This window comes from Eubalaena glacialis, chromosome 17, assembly GCF_028564815.1.
Source record: "Eubalaena glacialis isolate mEubGla1 chromosome 17, mEubGla1.1.hap2.+ XY, whole genome shotgun sequence".
NCBI lineage: Eukaryota > Metazoa > Chordata > Mammalia > Artiodactyla > Balaenidae > Eubalaena > Eubalaena glacialis.
This window is the reverse complement of record NC_083732.1, coordinates 67,676,459-67,693,573: the sequence shown is the minus strand read 5'-3', so window position 1 is coordinate 67,693,573 and position 17,115 is coordinate 67,676,459.

Genomic DNA, 17,115 nt, shown 5'->3' with positions numbered 1-17,115 from the left:
TGGAAAAAATCATCGTATGTAAAATGCTTGACACACACTGAGTGCTCAGTGTCATCATCGGCATCGCTATTATCATCACCTTTTTCATTATCACCATCACTGTAATTCAAACTCTTGCCTAAGGTGCAGGGCAAAGGGTCCTCTGCATGTGATTCTGTAAATCTCAGTTGTGACCCAGTTTCTTATGGGGTTTTTATTCCTGGAGCCAAGACTCAGCTTGTTATTGCACGGGGCATTGTTAATTTATTTCAGGTCCTTAAGTTCAGGTAAAGGTCCCTACTGGTCTTTAAAGACTTAAAAAAAATTAGGATTCATCTTCTATTATCTGGTACCTCACACTGGCTTTTATTTATTTTTGGTTGATTTCTAATTCACTCTTAAATCTTTATTCTTTTAAATAGGTAGACAAGAAACACTAATATAAGAAGGCATATGGAAATCTTGACTCACAAGCACGAGGGGGCTGGGGTCTTTTTACTCCAACAGCTTCACAAAGACTCTGAGCAACCTGAAACTCTTTTAGGGACATACTTTTGACCTCGTCCTCACCAACCGCCCAGTCTCTGACCCACTTTCTGACCACTTTCTCCTGTACTTCCAACACCCTTGTACCAAGACTCTAACTCTGCCAATTTCAGATCTTACTGAAATCTCTAATCACAGACCCCACCATGTGTTCCTATAACCCTCTCATGTTTTCACACCTCTCCTTTCTAGCTTCCATTGTTCATTATTACCATCACATCCTTGCAAATACTTTAACTTCTTGGCAGCTCTTTCCCGTTTTCCTACATTGTGCTCACTTGGCAAAGTCTCAAGACTAATTAAACTATCTACCTATTTTTGCTTGCATTGTGGAACATTTGCGGAGAAAAAACAAACTTGCTGATGAGTGCTTTCATCTGAAAATCATGGTTTCAAATCATGTGTGGGCATTCAACATTGCTGTTCAGTTTTACATCACTTTCCGAGGTTTTCCGATTTCCAAAATGGCTATTTCATAGCTTCTCTCACCTAAAATCCTTGCACCTCTTCTTTCCGATATCACACTCTCAGCTACTGACCTCACTTCACACGTTATAATAGAGGATCTGCCAGTGAGGAACACTGTGTTTTCCCTACTCCAAAAGCTACAGTGCCACTTGCTTCTATTCCTATAACCTCTGCCTTCTCTTTACTGAACTCTGGATGAAATGCCTTCACTCCCATCAAAGGCCAAACCCTCCGCTTGGGCGCTGGGTCCCATTTTCTATAGGTTTTGCAAGGACGATATGTCTGAAATTTTACACTTTCCCTCTGCATTCTCAATTTATTCCCGTCTCCTGAATCACTTCCATCAGCATACAAACCTGTTGTAATATCACCTATATTTGCTTTTGGATGTCCTCCTGAGAATTACACATGTTGTTGACAGTTTCCATTGATTCCTCCATGTGTGGATTTTCCAAATGCTGCATGGGGCTGTCTCTGATTTTTGATCCCAAAGCCTTTCAAAGGTTTTGGAAGCCTCTAATTCCCTGTATTAAACCCCATTCTGCTTGAAATGTCTGGAACAATTTTTGGTCTCCTGTCCAAATCCTGAGTGTGATGTATATGTCAACCGTTTACTGCCTTACAGCTTCACTCTGTCTCACCTTTCTCTTGAAATGTTTTGTTTTTTCCCTGATCTTTACATAACTGGTTGCAAATGACAAAAAGTCATTTGGATTGCAGCTTAAGTAGTACTGCCTCATCCAACCCATTCACTATCACATTATCTTAATTCGTGACATACTATTTATAACTATATATTTTTCTTGTTTATTTGCTCACCAGAAGATAAGTGATCTAGTTTATCTGTGTATTCCCAGTATTTAGGATAGTGTTTGGCACCCAGCAGACACCTAATAAATATTTGTGGAATAAGTGAATGAAAACTGACCATCTTATAGCATTTTTCCTAGGTATATCAGTGATTGAAATTTTAGGTTCTTCTGATAAATTTTAAGGGAAATCTGTTAAGGGCAAAAGACTATTTTAGGTCCTGTGAGAGATACAAAGTTGAATTAGAACTCAGTCCTGCCTTCGAGGAGCCTGCAGAGGAAATAACAAATATGATGCATACATGGCCATTGTGTAACATAGAATGTGGTGTCCTTCTGCACATGTAAAAGCTACGGGAGTTCAAAAAGGGATATGCTGCCTCCATTTGGGAAGACAGGGAAGGTTTTCTGAAGGAGGTGATATTTGAATTGGGCCTTGAAGGATAATTAGGACTTATGCATGCAGAATGGGTGGGAAGAACATTCTAGAGCAAGCGTTATTAATGGCTCCAAGTGGAGGTAAAGGAAATTCAGAATATAAGGCACTGGGGATAGTTTCCCTTGGCTGGAAATTAGGGTGTGAAAAGTGGAGGGTAAGATGAAGGACTATACTCAGAAAACAAAACATCTCACATAAATCCTCAGACAGGCAGAGGCGCCACCATTTTTCATTTAAAAACTACTTACTCAGATATACATGCAGATTTTACATTTATTTAAGGTGGGTATTAAGTTTGCAGTCACAGAATAGCTCATTTATGCTAAAAGCCTTGAGGCTGTAGGAATTCTGTTTATTACATTAGAAGCCACGCCATGTTTTACATTCTAAATTCTCTGGTTCGGATTCCATGTTGTAAATCTCTGCTCCCTCTCTGCATGCAAATGCGAGCTTTTAGCATCTCTCCCCTTCTCTGAGAGTGAAATCAGTGTACATTCTGCTTCTTAAGACACGTCAGTCATCTTCCTGGAGATAGAAGATGATTAAACTTACTCTAAATCATTATAAGCCCGTTGAAAGGCATTCTCCTCTTGAACTTCTGCTTTCCTCTAAAACAACCCAGCAATTGAACTGGAAAGTGTCTCAGGGTGAAGTCAAAAGAACATAGAAAACTTCCTTGATGTTCTTTAACATCTAATAATAAGGTGATTTTTGCTGTATTATGGCTTTATAGTTTCTTAGACACTCTCATAGTCACCACAAATAATCGTCCTTCAAACGTGCAATTCTCCCGCCTTGTCGTGCTAAACAGATTCCCTTCAGCACTTACATTACCATGCTGTTCAGTTAAAACAGTGGTTCCAAGTTGGCTGTTTGTTTAGAGTTATGGAGTTAGAATAGAGCAATGTATTTTGTTTCCTGTAGGCTCTTATGTCACTAGATATGAGTAATTATATGCATATAGACAAAATTCACACCTAAGATTCACAGGTTTTAAGTTAATCACCAAAGATCAAGTACTCACTTAAAAAAAAAAAAAAAAAAAACTTAAAATACAGTATCATTGGAGTGATAATACCAGTAAAAGAATACAGGTTCTGCCCTTTCTTTAGTGCAGGAAATAGGGCAGTCAATTATATATTCAAATACATGTACATTTTCTCATGTAAAGATGCATTTGGTCATAATAACCAGCGGCGGGGGGGAAGGGACGATCAAGACAAGCTGGCTGTTTGCTTGTGTAATGCTGAGTTTCCTAAGTCCAGGGAAGAATTCCAGGGAGTCATCAATACCACGGAATTGTAGTTTCCTCCTTGAAAGCAATGAAACATGATTCATGGTCTTAAAATGACCTTTTAGAGACATTCCATTCATCACCCTCCCTCTTAGGCTGTAGTGTAGATAGGCTATTTCTTTGATGATCTCCACTGTTCAGAAACTGTAAGAATTTTTGATTCTCACAAAACACCAGCAATAATAGGCAAATTGAGCTCTGTGAAAGGGAATCTATTAAAGTCATTTATTACAGACAAGGCCCATCTCTGATGAATCCTAGAAGGAAGAAACTAAAAAGATCATCGAAAGTGGAGGCCGCTGTTTGGACCACCTTTTTAAAAAAATTTGAATTAGTTGCCAACATAATATCATACCCAACTGGCCCCCTTGCCTCCTTAGCCTTTGGTCCCTGCAGCTATTTCAGGTTTTAATCCCTATAATAATACTTTTTAATTTTCTTGTTGAGGAACTAGATTCTCAGAGAATTCAGGTGTTTTGTTCCAAGTCACACATCCGATTGATAAATAAACAAGGAGTTTATTGAGATGGGAAACATTTAACATGTTTTATTCCATCATATTAATCCCCAAATTCACACGTCTCTACCACTTGAATTACATAACTGTGAGTTTGAATATCTGTAACTTAGCAATAGGTTAGGGAAAGTTGACTGCTTTTCCAGTAATCGTCACTTGAAATATTCTTTTCCCAAAGGAAAACAGAAAGCCAACTATCCTTTTCTAATTTACCACAGGTCACATTTTAAAAATATTTATTAGAGAAACATGATGGGAGATATATGAAATGGCTAAACCATGGGGAAAGAGACAAGTCAGCACAGCAAAGAGATAAACACAGATAACACACAGAGTAAATACCTGCTTAGTTCAATCTCAATTATTTTGGCATTTAGGAAAACTGGGACAAGACTTGGCTTAAAAATGGAAAGTAACGTCTTAAAAATTCCCACCAGCTGCTAGGCACTGTGAATATGTTATCTGATTCACACAACAATCTCTCAAGGGGGGGTATTTTGCCATCATTCCTACAGAAGAGGAATCTGAGGTTTCAGAGAGGTTAAGGAGCATCCCTGATTCCACCCAACCAGCCAGGGGCAAAGCTGGAATTGGAACCAGGTGGGATTCCAAAGTGTGCCTGATTTCCAGGACACAGTTTCCTTCTTCCCATACTATATTCTTAGACACAAATTTTGTGCAGTTGAAAAGTGTAAATAAGTTTGTAAAAGGAGTATTTTTAAACGATGGTGAAACAAAGCATGAGTCATTTTGTTGAAATAACCCCGAGAAAATATGTCCTATATTACTTGAAGTTAATCTAATTTTAAGCAATCCTTTTTACCCTGAAAGCAAATTCCCGTGGGACTGTCATTAGGCACAGTTTTCTTAATCTGAATTAATTTTGTGCTGGGAAGTAACAAAGGGACATTTCTTTGGTGCTGAATAGTCCTTAATTCAAGCTCTTCTGGAATATTCAGGGAGCCTTATTCAAATTTATACAAAATTGTGATTCTCTTCTCCCTGAAATATTGAAGTGATGATAACACACACACACACACACTTGTTTCTAAGCACACACAAACACACACGCATATGTTTCTGAATTTCCCGAAACATCTCCAACTCACTCACAAAAACAAGTAAATGTGACCCATTTCTTTAGAGACAGCAAAACATCTCCCTTCCAGGACTGCTGAAAATCTTTTCTTTGAAACTCCTTTGACTGAGAGCTAAATCTCTCCAGACAGGCTAAGGAGGATTAGAGTGTATTCCTTTGAGTAGCAGCCTAGCAGGGTCAAAGGAAGACAAAGGGATTTTCAAACAAGGTTCTGATGAAGAAGGCAGTTGGAATGAGTGGTTGAGGGACATATAGCACCTAACCTAGGAGACTTTCAACCCCAGTCAAACCCCAGAGGGGCTTCTTCTGCAGAGAGCTCCGTCCTTTCTCCGAGCCTGCTGAAATAAATTCTGTGCCCCTTTCAGAATAGATTTGAATGGTAGATTACCTTGCTTGGAGATGGAAAAAGAGTAGGGAAGCTTTTCTTTTCCCATGAGGCAGCATCCCTATTTATAAATGGTAATGAAACTGACACAGGTAAACTGATTATGCTAAGTATGCTGGGTACACAGGCCCTCTGAATACTGTTTCCTTTGCCTGCTCTTTGGGGTTTATATAGAAACTTGTGATTCTGGGGCTCAGAAGCTCAAGTCTCAATCAGTGAATAATTTATTAACCTTTAATAAGTTGCTGATCTCTTTGTATCTCGGTCTGAATTACAAAGTAATAGCTTTCTTAGTAAATTGTTTGGAGATCTCTTGTTGAAAGGATAAGTATGTTGTAATTATGAAGCCTTTTTAGCAACATTCTGACAAGGGATTCTAACCTAAACCCCAACGGACAGGAACTGTTTATTTTTATCAAGCTGGAAGTAAACTACTTTGAAATAATGAGGAACGAGGCATAGTTGGAGTGATATTTTCCAATAAAAAATTCTATGGAATAGTGGAAAGCAGAATGTACAAGAAAAGCAATGTTAGTTATTGGGCACTGACCATAGGCTAGATGCTGCAGTTAAAGGTGGATAAGACACCATCCCTGACCTCAGGGAGCTCACAGTCTAGAAGGGCTGACAGGCACACAAGCAAGTAGGTACAACAGTAGGAGCATGTACACACCCAGCACCAACATAGAGGACACAGTCATCAACTGGTAGAGCATGATGACCTGTTTTCATGTCCAAATGCAAGAATTTTAGAGCTGGCAGGGATCCTAGAAATATTTAGTCCAACCATTTCATTATCTGAAGGAGGAGCGTGAGAACTGAGAAATTAAGAGACTTGAAAAAATAGAGAAACCCACATCTTCAGACTTCCAGCTTAGTTCTTTCTTTGTTACACAAATTGAAACCAAATCGATTAGTCAAGTCCGTGAAAAAAAATACAGTATACGTATTGAAATATACTGATGTTTGTAATATCATAAATATGTATATAAGTATTATGAATGTATAATTTAAAGGTCTCTGTAAAGTACATTTATATCAAAGTATTTATAGCATATATTATATATTACATAATATACTGTGCCTTACATATTATGTGATATATAATGGATATTAGTTTTATTTGCAATATATGCATTGTACTATGTATTATATATAAATGTTATCATTAACATGAATAAATATGCAACAAAAATGTTGCTTGGCAACCCAGAGAAAAGTTACTAAGCACTAGCCTGGATTCCTCATTTTTTTCCATTATTTTGGCCTGAGAAGACACCCCCTCTTTCTGTTTAAATCAGGGGCTTCCTTTTAACTCCCAGCATAAATGACAGCTCTTCACGTAACCTCTCTTGATGACCTTAAATCACTACTGGCTGTCAGCAGTCTGTCCTCATCCCACACCACTAGACAGGTGAATGCCTAATTGAGCCCCTTAATTGAGAAGCAGTCCACACGATCACTGAGAACATGACCTTTAGAACAGGCAGATGCATAGGGGGGGCCCACTCTGCCTTATTCTAGGTGTGAGAGTTAAGAGTAGTTTCCCTCACGTCTCTAAACCTGTTCACTTCCATCTATAAAATAATAAGAATTGTACCTACTACATTGTGTCTTTGCAGGATTCAAGTGTATATGAGAACCTAGCACTCAGTAAATATATAGGCTTTTAGTCCTGCTTTGTTTTCTTGTACACTGTGACTGCTCAATAAATATTTGTTAGGCCACATCAAATTTTATGTTTTTCTTCAAATATTTTTTACATTTCTCCCTCTTCAATCTTAGATTTATTCCTTTAATTTTGTCACCCAGAAACAGACAGATAGATCATAAAAGCTATTTTAAATTATTTACATTCACCTTTGGGTCCTCCAAGAAAACAAACAGCCAGCTGCATCAGATTTTGCCGACAGCATTTTCTTTCTTGTCAACGCAGAGCAACAAAGGCAACTCTGGAAGTTTGTAAAAGCAGTTTTTTGGTTTTTATTTCTGGTGACTCATCAGCGGAGATGAGAGAGAAGCAAACATCAAATGGTAACGTGAACAATCTAAGTAAGAAACAAACTGTGGAGTTTCTGAGTCTTTCTCAGCACAGAAGCCCATCGAGTGAAGGGATGCTTAGCTGCAAGAATGCCAAAATGAAAAATTTCCTTGGAAATTTCCAAGTAGCAATTTAAAAAAATGGTTTTGGGCTGTTTTAGCCTGAATTCTCTAACTGCCCTCCTTCCCCTCTTGATTCTGCACTAGAGACTTCCTTCCCTCTCAGCTCCATTTTTCACCATTATTATAAGGCTAATTCCTATTACATCCACCCTCAGCTTTATCATTGCTCCACCCACTGTCTCAGCTTCTTCATCTCATAGAATTATTGTCTGAGCAAATGAGCATGTCCTTCTAGCTGTGCCTCTACAGACATCCCCAAGCCACCCCTCTCGCCCCACGCGAGAGCTAACCACTGTCATCTCTGACCTTCTTCAGGAGCCTCCTGTCTCTACTCTTACCTATTAACATCTGTTCTCCACTTAGCAGCCAAAGCAATGATATTTAAAATATATAGAGAGGCTCCGCATTATTTTTAGAATAACAGCAAACTCGTTACCATGGCCTCCAAGGCCCTACGTGATCAGGTCCCTTTCTGTTTGACCTCATCTCTTGTTGCTTTTTCCCCCTATTGTTTCCAGAAGTTTCTCAAATGCACCAAGATCTGAGCTAGGGCTTTTGGCCTCCCTGGCTTTTTGTATGACTCACATCTTTGATAATTCAATTGGGGTATAAGGAGGGGCTTTAGTTAGGATGTTCAGGGGAACACGGTAAACTAAATGCCTTTCCCTGTGCCCTCATTCCCCTTACCTGAGTTTATTTCCTCATTATCATTTGTTTTCTGGAATGAATTATACATATTGATATTGTCTGTGTCTGCACTAGCCCATCAGCTCTCTGAAGGGTTAGCCTAGAACCGGGGCCTAGAACAATGCCTGCCACATAGTAGGTGGGCAAAAAAATATTTTTTGAATGAATGAAATATTTGTCAAGTTTTGTAAAGCAGTACTTGTAAAGCTCCAAGTGTTGAAATATTTGTAAAGTGCTTTGTAGAGTGTTGAGCATATGCAGAGAAATAGTTCTTTAAAAATTAGGCAATTTGAAATACAATGTAAGATCAGAGAAAATCCTACCAGGGTAGGATGACCTTGAATATCAGGCTAGAAAAATCGCCAGATGCCAGTAAGTAGAAAAAAGGCCACTGATGATATCTCTGTTTATATTCATTCCTATATGATCTGGATTCCACACAGGCTGTGCTAAATCCCACCAGACAAATGCTTTTGTATCTTAGATGTTGACCGGGGGTTAAATCTGATAACAGAGTTTGCTCAACTGCGTCTGGCTTGTATTGAGACAGCTCCTGGGCTAGACCTGACTCTGATGCTGCTGGTAGGAAACCAGATGCTCAGATCATCTTCAAGGCCAAAGAAAGTTCCATCCCGGCACCCAGATCTTCTTGTTTTATGTAGACACTTCAGAGATCTAACATCGAAGGCATTTAGGGACAATGCACAAAGGCTCAGAAAATCAATTTCTATCGCCAAAGATGAAAGAGTACATTTTTACCAATTGTGAGCCTGCGAATGACATTTCCTCTCCTGCCACCATGTTTTAAAGCTTGTTTGCCCTGACATGCAGGCAGAGGCTATTATTTCAGTTTTCATTTCTGGAAGACAACACTGACCTAGATTTCCTTCTAGTACAGGGTCCATGTGAGGCTGTGATTTTGCTGGCTGCTTCCTTAAGCCCCTGTAGATAATTAGCTACTTCTCAGCCTTAGACAGAGAAAAAGAACAGGTAGGGGGAGAAAAAAAGAAACTTGGCCTTGCCTCATGCTAACTCTGGAAATGAAATGTATTTGTTTCTTTGAAAAAAAAGGTCTCCCAAGTCCTTGGCAGAGGGCGCCAAGTAGACTTTTTTGTATGTGCTGGAAGTTGTCTTTAGTCCAAGACCCAAGGACTGCAGTTCAGCGTGCTCAAGATCAAACACAGGTGCAGCCGAGATGCTGTGCAGTTCAGCCAGTCACCCTGGGGGGAGAGCCAGGCGGAAGACTGGGGGGGAAAGCTTTTCATATTTTAAAAGATATTGAAGTACTACTGCCTGGAGATTTGAAGTATTTAAAGGACCTCTTGGAAAATGCCTTTTCATAAAATGCTGGGGATAAGATGCAGAATAAGAATCATTCCTTCAGAAAAGTTCTGTTTTCACCTCCACTACAACCCTTGAGGACTCTGAGGTAGAAATAAACCCAACTAAAGTGTGAGATCCCACAGTGTTGTAAGGAGAAATGGAAACTTCATTCCAGCAATATAATTGCTTTTGCTTCCATGTACTTTTGTTCATTAAGTATTTATTCACTGCCTACTATGTGCCCATATGTGGTGGGAAGCAAAAATTGAATTTCCCTCATGGAGTCTACGGTCTAGTTTCAAAATGGTGAATGTGCCTTTGCCTTCTTGCCCCAGCTGTGGAGAATGACTTGATGAAATGCCAGTGGGAATCCTCTCCTGGCATGTTAGTGTCCAGTTACATGTAAAGGAATGGAATCTTAGTTCTGTTTCTCCCTGCTTCTACTATCATTCCTCTGCACCAACTTCTTCCCTGGCACTTGCAGATGTTAAATTCAAATACTTCCTTCAGGAGCCTTCCCTCCTTGCTCCAATATACTCCCAGAGCCCCTGGCCGTACCTCAAGACACAGTAGAGAGAATGTGGACAGTGGCATTAGACAGAGCCAGGTCCAGATCTTGGAAGTCTTCAGAGGCTTCCACTTACATGCTATGGGACTATGAATAATTTAGATTTGAATCAATGAACCATTCTTCCAGTGTATAAACTCTGGCTGCATTTGAATCTTGTTCCCATGTATACCAGAATTATTTTTTAAAAACAAACTTTCATTGAGTCCTTACTCTACCCAGGCACTGGAAATACAAAGCTAAATAAGACACATCTGGCCTTGAAAGAGGTCATTATGGTCCAGTGTGGTTAGTGGAATCGACACTGACAGGAATTCACAATTTGCAGTGTGGCATGTAGGGGAGAATAACTGATTCTGTCGTTATGAGGGGACAGTGGGAAGGGCTTAGGGCTAGGGAGAAGTGAAATCAGGGTAGACTGTGTAAGAGTTTATCTTATGGACAAAGCGGAGAAGGACGTTCAGGGCAGAAGCAACAAGGTGGACAGAGACGTTGGAGGTTGAACAGCCTTACATATTCGGAAAACAGCAATATTTGAGATTGGATTCAGTCTTTATGTTCATCCTCTGTTTCGCAGGATTTCACCCAGTCACTATATTTATAATCATACATATACCTACAGGTCTGCAGTTGTTAGCTCCTTTATTTATTCAGCAAATATCTTTGAGTATCTGCTATGTGTTAGGCAATGAGGCAAGTTTGGGCCTATTGGTATAGTCAGATCTCATAATTATAGTCCAATAGTTAAATGAATAATAATTGTAAAAATAATTTTTCAAAGTTTTCCATGATGTTTCTGCCTATGTGATTCTATTCTAGAGGTCAGAATCATCCTAGCACTTTCTGGGACACATTCATTCTAGCACAGTAAATGTACTTTGAGCATGAGCGTGTATGCATCGAGCAAAGAGTAAACTTAATAGCAATCTTCCCCAGAGGGTTTCACAGAAGACCGATAAAATAACTATCAAGTATTTCTTATAAGATAGAATGCTCAGTAATCGCAAAAATCTCATCCTCTTATGAGTAAAAAAATCCCCTTCTGAAGTGAATATTTCTAATCAGATTGTGGCATCTTTTCAAACAAGACACTTCAAGGCCATAAGCCAAATATGTGTACTTTCCAGTCTCCCAATGTGGTGCAGAATTTCTGCAAACAAGGACCCAAGATATTGTTCTTGGGTCTCACTTAGAAATAAACAACCAAAGTATCACCCTCCCAGGCCTGCAATTTTGAGACATTACTAACTCCTCAGGTTGTGTCAACCTGACATTGTGGAGATGAGGACTAATGATAAATTATGTACATGCTAGAGAGACAGAAATGGTTTGTCACCATGGCAATGGTTATCATGACCTGACTTCGTTATTCATAATGATGAGTTGCAGCCATCCCCCCACCCTTCCTTACTGCCTACCACAACCCCATATACAAGATATATACCCAGTTCCTGCTGTGAGCATCTCTGTAGAACCAGATCATTAGCTGGCTGTTTATGCCTCATGAGAATCTATATGGAAGACTCTTTATTGATGGATATTTCTTTGTAGTTATCTGGGAGTACAGAGCAGAAGATCCCTGCCTTCTGGACCTCAAGTATTAAGGGGGAAGTGAGTTGATCTGAGGGTTATTTAATAAACACTGAATGGAACTAGGAGGTAGCAATGACCCTCAGCTATGGCCCAGTCCCCGGAAATGAATTTTGTCTTTGTATGTTAAACAGCCTCTCTCATCTGTCTTGTACCCAACCAGGCATGAGATTAGTTGTAAAGAAGAAAGGGTCAAAGACATGCACTGTGTAACTCCACGGTACCAGCCAATTCTTGTTAGCAAATAAAGTCTTGATAGAGTCATCAAGGGTGCTCCATACATAGCTATTTTCCCTTCATTTGTTCACTTAATTATTCATCCTCAACACTCATTTATTTATCACTTACTGTGTATTAAGCACCATGCTAGTCTCTGAAGATGCAGTGATGGACTCTCCACATTTAAAGAGATCAAACTTTAGTATGAAAGGAAGTTATGTGAAGGTACATCCGTAATACAAGAGGATCAATGCTATAATTTGCTTCAGCAAACATCAATTTGAGCATCTACTATGTGCCATACATATTTTAGACAATGTGGATAAACTCAAAGAGTTTAGTAGAAAATATATAAGGAAAGAAAGACATAATAGAGAATTGCAAGAAAACCAATGAAAGTACATGAAGTGTAAAATAGTCTCAATGAGTAGTGAGTATCTTTATTTAGAGACGACTAGACAAGACTTACTAAGACAGGCAACACCTGTTTATTTTAAGAGATGCATAGGGATTCAATTCTGGACTGCTGGGGGAGGGGTCCAGCATGTGAACAGCACAGATGCAGGAAATCATTGCATCTTTCACTCCAGTGGTGAAAGTGGAGGGAAACACCAAACCTTGCTCATGAAGGACAAAACATCCTGAATTCTTTTCTGCAGATGAAGGAGAAGGTAAGGTCTTAAAGATGAGGAGATACAATTGTAATTATATTTTAGAATAATTTCTCTGGTGAAAAGGTAGAAGTTGGACTGCAGAGACAATCCCTTCTCTCTGGCACAGTAATTGGTCCAGAGGTCAAAGTAGGCACTTGATCCAATTAAGAACAATAAGAATAATTTCTGGGATGATTTTATTTATTCTGAAGCTAAGGGAGATATCTTCTCTATCCTCTTGCCTTGTTCTAAGGGAGATATCTTCTCTATCCTCTTGCCTTGTTCTAAGGGAGATATCTTCTCTATCCTCTTGCCTTGTTCTAAGGGAGATATCTTCTCTATCCTCTTGCCTTGTTCTAAGGGAGATATCTTCTCTATCCTCTTGCCTTGTTCTAAGGGAGATATCTTCTCTATCCTCTTGCCTTGTTAAGTTGGGTCAACAGAGCTGGGTTCCACAATGTCCTTCTGCTCTATAGAACAAGCCTGTCTGTGGTAAAAGAGAGTAAGACCAAGAGAATGTCAAGGATGAGAGAAAGAGGGCTGGAGAGGAAGAGAGAGAGAAAGCTAGGGGAAATCATTCTAGTCTGCGGATCCTATTGAGTCTCAAGACAGCTCCATCTCTGTCTGTAAATTCCTTTCTGTTTAAATGATTCAAGTTACGTGTCTGTCACTTGCAGCTAAGGGTCCTGACTCATCTAGAAAGGTTGGACGTGATTGATGAGTAGAAATTTAGCAGCCAACTGAGAATATAAAAGGCATTCCGGTCAGAAGGGCCAGCATTTATAAAAGGACAGTGCGTGTGATTTTATATGGCTAGAACACAGTGCTGTGAAGAGAGGGGAGTGGCAGGTGGTGAAGCTGAAGAGTTGGGCGGGATCAGGGCACATCTGACCCTGTAGATCATACAAAGAGCTGGGACTTTATCCTGTCAGTCAGCACTTCTCAAACTTTTTTGGCCAAAGACCCATTTCTATTTTTTAAAATTTTTATTCCATCACAGGCCAATCAAATATATTTGTAAAACACAGTAAAATGAATAATTTAAAAAAGGACACAAAATACTAGTCGAATCTTTTTTTTTTTTTTAAACATCTTTATTGAAGTATAATTGCTTTACAATGGTGTGTTAGCTTCTGCTTTATAACAAAGTGAATCAGTTATACATATACATATGTTCCCATATCTCTTCCCTCTTGCATCTCCCTCCCTCCCACCCTCCCTATCCCACCCCTCTAGGTGGTCACAAAGCACCGAGCTGATCTCCCTGTGCTATGCGGCTGCTTCCCACTAGCTATCTATTTTACATTTGGTAGCGTATATATGTCCATGACACTCTCTCACCCTGTCACATCTCACCCCTCCCCCTCCCCATATCCTCAAGTCCATTCTCTAGTAGGTCTGTGTCTTTATTCCCGTCTTGCCACTAGGTTCTTCATGACCTTTTTTTTTTCCCTTAGATTCCATATATATGTGTTAGCATACTGTATTTCTTTTTCTCTTTCTGACTTACTTCACTCTGTATGACAGACTCTAACTCCATCCACCTCATTACAAACACCTCCATTTCATTTCTTTTTATGGCTGAGTAATATTCCATTGTATATATGTGCCACATCTTCTTTATCCATTCATCCGATGATGGACACCTAGGTTGCTTCCATGTCCTGGCTATCGTAAACAGAGCTGCAATGAATATTTTGGTACATGACTCTTTCTGAATTATGGTTTTCTCAGGGTATATGCCCAGTAGTGGGATTGCTGGGTCATATGGTAGTTCTATTTTTAGTTTTTTAAGGAACCTCCATACTGTTCTCCATAGTGGCTGTATCAATTTACATTCCCACCAACAGTGCAAGAGTGTTCCCTTTTCTCCACACCCTCTCCAGCATTTATTGTTTCTAGATTTTTTGATGATGGCCATTCTGACCGGTGTGAGATGATACCTCATTGTAGTTTTGATTTGCATTTCTCTAATGATTAATGATGTTGAGCATTCTTTCGTGTGTCTGTTGGCAATCTGTATATCTTCTTTGGAGAAATGTCTATTTAGGTCTTCTGCCCATTTTTGGATTGGGTTGTTTGTTTTTTTGTTATTGAGCTGCATGAGCTGCTCGTATGTTTTGGAGATTAATCCTTTGTCAGTTGCTTCATTTGCAAATATTTTCTCCCATTCTGAGGGTTGTCTTTTGGTCTTGTTTATGGTTTCCTTTGCTGTGCAAAAGCTTTTAAGTTTCATTAGGTCCCACTTGTTTATTTGTGTTTTTATTTCCATTTCTCTAGGACCTGGGTCAAAAAGGATCTTGCTGTGATTTATGTCATAGAGTGTTCTGCCTATGTTTTCCTCTAAGAGTTTGATAGTGTCTGGCCTTACACTTAGGTCTTTAATCCATTTTGAGTTTATTTTTGTGTATGGTGTCAGGGAGTACTTATCCGTTCTTCTGCCTCAGTTATTCTGCTATTGATCCCATCTAGAGTATTTTTAATTTCATTTATTGTGCTTTTCATCGTTTCTTGGTTCCTCTTTAGTTCTTCTACGTCCTTGTTAAATGTTTCTTGCATTCTTGTCTATTCTATTTCCAAGATTTTGGATCATCCTTACTATCATTATTCTGAATTCTTTTTCAGGTAGACTACCTATTTCCTCTTCATTTGTTAGGTCTGGTGTGTTTTGACCCTGCTCCTTTATCTGCTGTGTGTTTTTCTGTCTTCTCATTTTGCTTATCTTACTGTGTTTGGGGTCTCCTTTTCACAGGCTACAGTTCGTAGTTCCCGTTGTTTTTGGTATCTGTCCCCAGTGGCTAAGGTTGGTTCAGTGGGTTGTGTAGGTTTCCTGGTGGAGGGAACTAGTGCCTGTGTTCTGGTGGATGAGGCTGGATGTTGTCTTTCTGGTGGGCTCGTCCACGTCTGGTGGTGTGTTTTGGGGTGTCTGTGGCCTTATTATGATTTTAGGCAGCCTCTCTGTTAATGGATGGGGCTGTGTTCCTGTCTTGCTAGTTGTTTGGCATAGGGTGTCCAGCACTGTAGCTTGCTGGTCGTTGAGTGAAGCTGGGTCTTGATGTTGAGATGGAGATCTCTGAGAGATTTTCGCCGTTTGGTATTACGTGGAGCTGGGAGGTCTCTTGTGGACCAGTGTCCTGAAGTTGGCTCTCCCACCTCAGAGGCACAGCCCTGATGCCTGGCTGGAGCACCAAGAGCCTTTTGGGAGGTCTGACGTCTTCTGCCAGCATTCAGTGGGTGTTCTGTAGGAGCAGTTCCACGTGTAGATGTATTTCTGATGTATCTGTGGGGAGGAAGGTGATCTCTGCGTCTTACTCTTCTGCCATCTTGCCCCTCCCCTCCCGAATCTTTAATCATGAGATTAAACTGATATAAAATCACTCTTTCTACTAACTATACTTATTCTCAATTTCTGTACTGACTTGATAAATAAACAGCTTGTCATACTGAGTGAAGTCAGAGAAAGACAAATATCATATGATATGGCTTATATGTGGAATCTAAAATAGGCTACAAATGAACTTATCTACAAAACAGAAATAGAGTTACAGATGTAGAAAACAAACTTACGGTTACCAGGGGGTAAGGGGCAGGGGGTAAATTGGGAGAATGGGATTGACATATACACACTACTATATATAAAATAGATAACTAATAAGGACCTACTGTATAGCACAGGGAACTCTACTCAATACTCTGTAATGACCTATATGGGAAAAGAATCTAAAAAAGAGTGAATATATGTATGTGTATAACAGATTCACTTTGCTGTACACTGGAAACTAACACAACATTGTAAATCAACTATAGTCCAATAAAAATTTTTTAAAAAAAGAAAATAAGCAGCTTGCAGTCCAACTCTAGTTCATCGACCACACTTTAGTTACATGACTGGAGATGATGAGAGCCATTGAAATGTTCCAAGCAGAAGTGTTGAAATGTAAGTTGAGATTTTTACAATGACTATACCCATTGTATCGATTAACAGAGATGTCTTTAGAGATGCACTACCAGCTCCGCTCTGAGTCATATCCCATCTAAGATTTTTCTCAGGACCTTGTATGAACACGCAGAGCACATCCTGATAAAAGACTGATGATACAAGTTGTTAGATCTTGCTAAGATTTTGAATGACAGAGTTAGGATTTTATCTTTTTTACAGTTAGAGCTACCCAAGCTCTAATGGAATGAGCTGACTTGTGAAACTGCGACTTTATTCTTGACACTGACAGTAGAAAGAGAAGAAAGAGGCTGAAAGGATGGAGGATGGAGTCCTAGTGAAAACAAATGTAGTCTCTTTTCAGTTCTGCTTTTGGTCAGCCTGACTAGGAAGCCATTTAGTCAAGCGTGAGGGGGAGAAAGAAGGATGCTCCATCATA